This window comes from Mus caroli, unplaced genomic scaffold, assembly GCF_978045245.1.
Source record: "Mus caroli unplaced genomic scaffold, Mus_caroli_1 scaffold_10, whole genome shotgun sequence".
In the NCBI taxonomy this organism is placed as follows: Eukaryota; Metazoa; Chordata; class Mammalia; order Rodentia; family Muridae; genus Mus; species Mus caroli.
In genome coordinates, this window is record NW_028227265.1 from 72,257,592 (window position 1) to 72,267,156 (window position 9,565).

Below are 9,565 nucleotides of genomic sequence, written 5' to 3' on the forward strand. Positions count from 1 at the left end.
AAGATGGATCTTCCTGCCTCAAAAACTCAGGGTTAAAAGTGGATCTTCCATTTTAAATGATGGGGGGGGGGGGGGGGGTTCGAGACAGGGTTTCTCTGTATAGCTCTGGCTGTCCTGGAACTCACTCTGAAGACCAGGCTGGCCTTGAACTCAGAAATCTGCCTGCCTCCCAAGTGCTGGGATTAAAGGAATGTGGTTTTTTGTTTGTTGTTGTTTAATTAATTAATTTATTTATTTTGGTTTTTCGAGACAGGGTTTCTCTGTGTAGCCCTGGCTGTCCTGGAACTCACTCTGTAAACCAGGCTGGCCTTGAACTCAGAAATCTGCCTGCCTCTGCCTCCCAAGTGCTGGGTTTAAAGGAATGTGGTTTTTTTGTTTGTTTTGTTTTGTTTTGTGTTTGTTTGTTTGTTTGTTTGTTTTGGTTTTTCGACACAGGGTTTCTCTGTAGCCCTGGCTGTCCTGGAACTCACTCTGTGGACCAGGCTGGCCTTGAACTCAGAAATCTGCCTGCCTCTGCCTCCCAAGTGCTGGGTTTAAAGGCGTGGGCCACCATGCCTGGCCACTTTAAATGATTTAATTAAGGGGGGAAAAATCCCTCACAGGTGTACCCAGCTACTTGGGTTTTAAAGTTCATTTCAGATGTAGTCAAGTTGACATCCAATAGTCTTAGCATCACATGTGGTTTGGTATTTCTTTTACAAGACAATCATGTCGTAAAGTAGATTGTACTTATATAAAAGTTGCATATTTATTCAAGAAATGTTGACTCTACCAAGCACTGAGTTTAGTAGTAGAATTGGGAAGATGAAGTGTGGTTGTGGTGGCTTGAATAGCTTTGGCCTCCAGAAACTCATGTGTGTACATGCTTGGCCCAGGGAATGCACTACTAGGAGGTGTGGCCTTGTTAGAGGAAGTCTGCCAATATGAGGGTGGGCTTTGAGATCTTCCTCCTAGCTCCCTGGAGACAGTCATCTCCTTGTTGCCTTCAGAACAAGATGTAGAACTCTAAGCTACAGAGAACCAGCGTGCCTACCTGAACGCTGCCATGTTTCCCACCTTGATGATAATGGACTAAACCTATAAGAGAGCCCCAATTGGATGTAGTCCTTTTTAAGAGTTGCCTTGGTCAATTGTGTGTCTTCACAGCAACGGAAACCCTAAGACAGTAGTCTTTGCTGTCAGAACATTTAGTGTAGAGAGAGACGAAAATAAACAGTACAAGATAATGATAATGATAATATAATAAGAAGAACATAACCACCTTAACCATGAAGGCGTAAGGAAATTCTATGTAAGTAGCACTGGAGCGGTTGAACAGGAAGTATTTATTAGGCAGAGGAAGGGAGGGGCTCAGGCAGAAAGAACTTTGGGAGAACAATTACAAGTACCCTGTTACAGGATCTTAAGGCAGGAATGAGGCTGAGGCTGGTCTGGCAACTTACAAAGAAATTTAGTCTTCCTCCCTTAGGCAAAGGAGCCACTAGAAAATATAAAGGAGAATGCGAATAGATGTTTTTCTTGTTAATCAAATATGTCTATGGCATGGTATAAATGAGGCCACATAATTTAGAAATTGAGTCACTGTGTTCATTTTTTTTCTGTAACTTCATATATATATATGAATAGTAATATTATATATTATAATAATAGTAATATTATTTATATTACATATCATGGTAAATATATATAGTATTTAATATAGTATTACTATATATATTTACCATGATATGTAATATAAATAATATGTATATAATATAATATATATTTAGCATAATATATATGTATAATACATACTATTATATATATATATATATATAATAAAAATATTGCCAAGTGTGGGGTGGTGGGCTGTGATAGGCAGCCCAGCCCCTGGTACAGCTCAGGCTAAAACCCTGGTGACCCCACAGGTGACTCCTCAGAGGGTAACCTGCAAGGGACAGTGAATGTTTTGCCATGCTCCTGGGCCCTTGGCTCTTGTCACATATCTACATAGTCCCCCACAGCCCCCCATAGAGAGGTCTGTGGCCATCAGTCACATAGGGGTAGCACCCCAAACCCTCCCACATGAACGTAAAGTAGCCCCAAACTCTCAGACTTCCCAATGGGAAGTACCTGCTGTCAGACCATGACCCACCCCAAAACTGTATCTAAGGATCTCATCCAGGAAGAATAAAGGTGTGTGAGAACTACTCCATTGTCTGAGAGCTTTTGTCATAAGAGCTGCCACTTGGGAAGAGGTCTGTTCTCCTGAAACACCACCAGAAGCCCCCCCCCCCCCCCCCACACACACACACACTCCTCTCTGGCTAGTCAGCCTCTCGTTGGCTTGGTCCGACCTGACTCAGTGCAGGGTGACTGGTGCAGCAGTGTCTTGGAGCAACTGAGATGACTGAGGTGTAGCCAGCTGCTGCAGTGGAGGCAGTGGAGACAACTCCCTCTCCCTGTTCCAACTCGTTCCCCTTTGCCTGAAGCCTTGCACCCAGCTGGGCCAGAGATCTCCATGGAAAGCCCCCAGTACACAGGCCCACAGCCAAGCATAGTACAACACAGCTTAAACCCCAGCACTCGGGAAGTAGAGTCTGAGCTAGCTTGGTCTACAAAGTGAGTTCCAGGACAGCCAGAGGTATGTACAGACCCAGTCTGTCTTAGTCAGGATTTGTATTCTTGCACAAACACCATGGCCAAGAAGCAAGTTGCATTTATCCAGCTTACATTTCCACATTGCTGTTCATCACCAAAGGAAGTCAGGACAGGAAGTCACACAGGGCAGGAACCTGGAGGCAGGAGCTGATGCAGAGGCCAAGGAGGGTGCTGCTTACTGGATTGCTTCCCCTGGCTTGCCCAGCTTGCTTTGTTATAGAACCCAAGACTACCAGCCCAGGGATGGCACCACCCTCAATGGGCTGGACTCTCCCCCTTGATCATTAATTGGGATTTCATAGAGGCATTTCCTCAAGGGAAGCTCCTTTCTCTGTGATAACTCCAGCTTGAGTCAAGTTGACACACAAAACCAGCTAGTACAGTCTTAAAAAACAAAAACAAAACCAAACAAAGAATAAAAGTGTTGACAAACAGAAGCTGCAGAAGTCATTTGGCAACACCTTGCTTAAGGAAAATTATCCTAGGTCCCCAAGAGAAAAACTAAAAAACCCACGAAATAACCCTTCTCCCAAGATGACTATGATTTTTAAAGGTAGGTAATAGGAATGTTGGAAAACACACAGAGAAAGTAGAGCTCTGTTGTTATTTGTGAGAACTTAAAATGGATATTCACCATGGAAAAGCTTGGCAGATTCTCAGATTTAGACATACCTCAGCAGCTATCAAAAGTAGATAAAAATCAGTGTCCATAAAAAGACAAGCAAGGCATGGTGTCACATACCTTTAATTCCAGCACGGAGGAGGCAGAGACAGATCTCTTGAGTTGGTGGCTTGAAAGAAGCAGGAGTGCAGAGGGTTGGCAGGTTCATTTTTAATATTTCCTGCAACGAAAAAGTCATTCAAAGAATCCCATAAGCAATTTTCTACACACTGGGTCCAACCCTGGGATAGGAACAGCAGAATTCTGCTTAGTAAGTCCTCAGTCTATCTCATTTCCTCATTTGTGTGTTCCTGGTGGGCTGGGTCTCAGAGATCTCAGAAATAGATCAACCAGTCCTAGAGAAAACAAACAAACAAACAAACAAATGATGAATATGTTCAAGCCAAAGCCAAGTCTAGAGCTGAGGATTCAGCTCAGTAGTACCATGCTTGCTTTGTATACAAAAGGCTCTAGATCTGTGGTCCTCAACCTGTGGGTCATGACCCCCACAGAAGTAGCATAGTAAATGTCCTGTATATTAGATATTTACATTGCAATGCATAACAGGAGCAAAATTACAGTAATGAAGAAGCAACGAAATAACTTTATGGTTGGGGGTCTCCACACCATGAGGAACTGTGGTAAAGGGTTGCTGCATTGGAAGGTTGAGAAGAACCCCTGCCCTGGATTCAAATTAAAAAAAAAAGCCTATTCTCAAAATCTAAGAATAAATGCTAGTAGTAGCATTCCATACAAGCTTTAAGTGGCACACACAATATTTAACCAAATGAATCTGTATTTATCAAGCCCTTCTTTCATCAGAGCTCCTGACATGCTACAGTACTACACAGAAGATTTTGGATTCAGTTTCAGAGTCTAATGAACCCTAATTATCACAGAGATCTTCCCCTTAACTTCTGTCTTAGTCAGGGTTTCTATTCCTGCACAAACATCATGACCAAGAAGCAGTTGGGGAGGAAAGGGTTTATTCGGCTTACACTTCCATGCTGCTATTCATCACCAAAGGAAGTCAGGACTGGAACTCAAGCAGGTCAGGAAGCAGGAGCTGATGCAGAAGCCATGGAGGGATGTTTCTTACTGGCTTGCTTCCCCTGGCTTACTCAGCCTGCTCTCTTATAGAACCAAGACTACCAGCCCAGAGATGGTCCCACCCAAAAGGGCCCTTTTCCCCCTTGATCACTAATTGAGAAAATGCCTTAGAGTTGGATCTCATAGAGACATTTCCTCAACTGAAGCTCCTTTTTCTGTGATAACTCCAGCTGTGTCAAGTTGACACAAAACTAGCCAGTACAACTGACCCCTTGTCAACTTGACACACAAACACATCACTAGTAAGCCTCAACCCTTAATTTCTTATTCATCCCCAAGATCTAAACAACTTTAAAAGTCCCACAGTCTTTACACATTAAAAGTCAATCCCTTTAAAATGTCCAGTATCTTTTAAAATCCAAAGTCTTTTTACAATTAAGTCTCTTAACTATGGGATCCACTAAAATATTTTCTTCCTTCAAGAGGGAAAAATATCAGGGCACAGTCACAATCAAAAGCAAAAATTAAACTCCAACTGTCCAATGTCTGGGATCCAACTCACGATCTTCTGGGATCCTCCAAGGTCTTGGGTCACTTCTCCAGCCCTGTCCTTTGTAGCACATGGCTTGTCTTCTAGGCTCCAGCTGCCTGTACTCCACTGCTGCTGCTGTTCTTGGTGGTCATCTCATGGTACTGGCATCTCCAAAACACTGCATGACCCCTTCAGTCCTGAGCCATCAACTTCAACTGAGGCTGTACCTTCACCAATGGCCTCCCATGGCCTCTCACAGTGCCGAGCCTCAGCTGCTCTGCATGACCCCTTCATGCCTTCAAAACCAGTACCACCTGGGTGACTCTTACGCATTACCAAGTCCCACTGCAGCACAAGGTACAACCTTGGCTATCTCTGGAACACAGCCTCTGTGCTCTCAGAAAACACTTCCCAGAAGATGTAACCTCGATGATGCTGGTCTCTTCTTAATCACTGCTAATTTCTTAGCTCCAGCTAACCAGCATCAATAGTCCCAGTAATCCAAAGATTTTGCTTTCGTAGTTCTGGTATCTTGTTAATCACAGCTGATTCTTCAGCCCCGGCTAACCAGAACTACAGAATCTTCACAATCAAAATATCAATGGCCCTGCAAAGAGTCTTTAATCTTCCCTCTGAAATTTCACAAGCCAGGCCTCCATCTTCTGCACTGTTCTCAACATTATCTTCCAAGCTCCTACACAACAACTGACAGAGTTCTTAACAACAAATGGATCTTCAAGCCCAAAGTTCCAAAGTCCTTCCATGGTCCTCCCCAAAACATGGTCAGGTTGTCACAGGAATACCCCACTTCTGGTAACAATTTGTCTTAGTCAGGGTTTCTATTCCTGCACAAACATCATGACCAAGAAGCAAGTTGGGGAGTGTCTTAGTTAGGGTTTTACTGCTGTGAACAGACACCATGACCAAGGCAAGTCTTATAAAAAACAACATTTAATTGGGGCTGGCTTACAGGTTCAGAGGTTCAGTCCATTACCATCAAGGTGGAAGCATGGCAGCATCCAGGCAGGCATGGTGCAGGAGGAGCTGAGAGTTCTATGTCTTCATCCAAAGGCTGCTAGTGGAAGACTGACTTCCAGGCAACTAGGGTGAGGATCTTATGCCCACACCCACAGAGACACACCTACTCCAACCAGGTCACACCTATTTCAACAAGGCCACACCTCCAAATGGTGCCACTCCCTAGTCCAAGAATATACAAACTATCACACACACACACCAAGCCAGGGAAGCAGGCAGGCAAACTGCAGATCTAAACCTCTCTTCCTCACACAGCTCCTCCAAATCCACTGCCCTTGTCTCATCCCACACTGAGCAACAGACCGAATGCTGCATCTGTCCGAGCCTGAAACTTCTGCAGGTAATCCCTGGGAACCCCCAGGGCTCTTCAGCCAGGAAAGCATGCAGGTCAACAGCAGATCTATAGCTTTCTCTCCAATCTTCCAAATCCAGTCGCCCATTATCACCCCCAGCTTTGTAGCAGATTTCCTGCTATGACCTCTCCTTACAATCTGTCCCCATTCCAGGGGACTGAGCAGATCCTGATAGAACACCCTGCTTTCCTCCCTCCTGTGGACCATGTCATTCCCCACCCCACCTAGCCCATCACCATTCCTAAGTGGCATCTCCCAATACATAGAAACACATTTTACCTGGAACCCCTGATAGCCACACTTATCAGGATCCAAGAAGAATTTCATACCAGGTAAACCATACATAGCCACCTCTCTCCTAAGAACCAGAGAGGGCAACAGAAACCAAGGAACAAAATGCCGACCCAGTAAAGACCACCAGATATCAGCACCTAGAATTGCAATCTTCCCAAACCAGTATGGGATTTCCCAAACCCACCAATATAGAAGCACAATGAATAACAGGGCAATCTGTCTCCATTAGAGCCCAGCAACTAACTGTACCGCTTCCTCAGGCCCTGAGTATTACAAAACAGCCAAAGCCCAAGACAAAGACCTTAAAATAGCCTTTATGGATAGTGATAGCAGTCCGCAAAGAGGAAATGAATGAATCCCTTAAAGAAATCTGCGAAAACATACCAGTGGAAGGAAGTGAGTAAAACAGTTCAAGACCCAAAAGTAGAAATAGAATAAGTAAAGAAAATCCAAACTGATGGAAATCTGAAAATGAAAAATGTGGAACTTCAACAGGAAATTCAAAGGCAATCCTTACCAATAGAATATAAGAGATAGGAAAAAGAATCTCAAACATTGAAGACACCATAGAAGAAATGTATGGATGTATGCATACATTGGTCAAAGAAAATGTTAAATATGTGTGTGTGTGTGTATGTATGTATGTATGTGTGTGTGTGTGTGTGTGTGTGCATGCACATGTGCATGAATGAGACCGCAGCACCCAGCTACCCACCTGAGATGGTAGGCATCTCCGTGCTCCCTACTAGATTCCTGGCCCAGAACACATGACCACACTCCCTACTGTCAATCATGTAGCCCAGAACAGAGTTCTCTATAATAATGTGGTATTTAGAGAGTCTGAGGGTTCATCCAATAAGCTTCCCTTCCCAGACATTCTTTCCTGCAAAAGGTATTTAATCTCTGGTCCACTCTGAGAAGGTGGTATGCACCCATTTTCCACAATGAGGAATCAAACAGTTTGGAACCAAGGACTGTCTCTTTTGTCAAGAACAGTCATGGGGAGCATGGAGAAGGCCTTTAACTACTGAGCAGCACTAAGTCTCTCATAGAAGGCCTCTCTGTGCTCCCAGAAAACCACCTCTAAGCTAAGGACTTTGGCAAATGAACTAAGTCGGAGTTCCCATTCCCTGGCCCTGGGTTCGACACTGTCCCCAGCCCACGGACCCCCAACTCCATGCGGCCCAGGAGCACCGTCATGTCCAGGAATCTGAGAACCCCTGGTCCCGGCCTTGTCTTGGACCCATGGACCGCCCCCCCCCCACCCAACCCTTCGTTCCCCACTCCTCTGTGAGGTTTTCCAGTGATGACTGGATTCCAGGGAGTCAAGAAACCCCAGCTTCAGCTTCCCACATCCTAGGCTGTATTTTCCATCCCCTGAGCAGTGTCTCCGCATTTCCTTAAAGCCCAGCACCCAACATAAGGTTAACTCAATCTAGTGCTTTGTGCCTTGTCTTCCCTGCAGTACTTCCACACCCCAGCAGAGGGCAGAACACGGACCCGTATGTATGTATGTATGTATGTATGTATGTATGTATGTATGTATGTATGTATGTATCCTGGCATAAAACATCCAGGAAATACGGGATACTAGGAGAAGACCAAATTTAAGAATAACAGGAATAAAGGAAAGAAAAGAAAGCCAGGTCAAGAGCACCGAAAATACTTTCAGGAAAATCATACAAGAAAAAATATCCTAACCTAAAAAATAAGATGCCTATCAAGGTAAAAGAAGTATATAGAACACCAAATAGACTGGGCAATAAAAGAAAGTCCAGAGCCGGGCGTGGTGGCGCACGCCTTTAATCCCAGCACTCGGGAGGCAGAGGCAGGCGGATTTCTGAGTTCGAGGCCAGCCTGGTCTACAAAGTGAGTTCCAGGACAGCCAAGGCTACACAGAGAAACCCTGTCTCGAAAAAAAAAAACCAAAAAAAAAAAGAAAGTCCATAACAGAACACTGTTAGCAAAGGTCCAACAATCGATAAATAGGACCCAAACAAACTGAAAACCTTCTGCTTAGCAAAGACACTGTCATTTGAACAAAACAACAGCCTTCTGAATGGTAAAAGATGACTAATATCCTAAATATTTAAAGGACTCAAAAAATAGATTTAATATTTAAATTTAATTAAATTTAGATTAATAAGATTTAATAAGTACACTGTAGCTGTCTTCAGACACACCAGAAGGGGGCACTGGATCCCATTACAGATGCTGTGAGCCACCCTGTGGTTGCTGGGAATTAAATCAGGACCTCTAGAAGAGCAGTCAGTGCTCTTAACTGCTGAGCCAACTAACCAGACCTTCCAGAGCTTCCAGGGACTAAACTACCAACCAAAGAGAACACATGCAACATCACATGGTTCCAGCCACATATGTAGCAGAGGATGGCCTTATCTGGCATCAATGGTAGGAGAGACCCTTGGTCCCATGAAGGCCCAATATCCCAGTGTGGGGGAATGCCAGGGTGGTGAGACAGGAATAGGTGGGTAGGTAGGGGGAACACCCTTATAAAAGCTGGGGGGGGGGGGGTTGTGGAGTAGAAACTGGGAAGGGGGACAATATTTGGAATGTAAGTAAATAAAATAACCAATAAAAAAGTTTTTGGTTTTTTGTTTTGTTTTGTTTTGTTTTGTTTTTTGAGACAGGGTTTCTCTGTATAGCCCTGGCTGTCCTGGAACTCACTTTGTAGATCAGGCTGGCCTTGAACTTAGAAATCCTCCGGCCTCTGCCTCCCGAGTGCTGGGATTAAAGGTGTGTGCCACCATGCCAGGCTTAATAAAAAAGATTTAATGAAACAATCTGATTAATCAGTGAGGTAGAGGTATAAACTGACAGTTCTCAAAAGAGGGGACTCAAACAGCTGGGAAATACTTTAAAGAAATATTCAACATCCTCAGCCATCAAGGAAATGTGATTCAAAACTGCTTTGAGACTCCATCTTACATCTGTCAGAATGGCTAAGATTGATAAAACAAACGACAGCTCATGCTGATA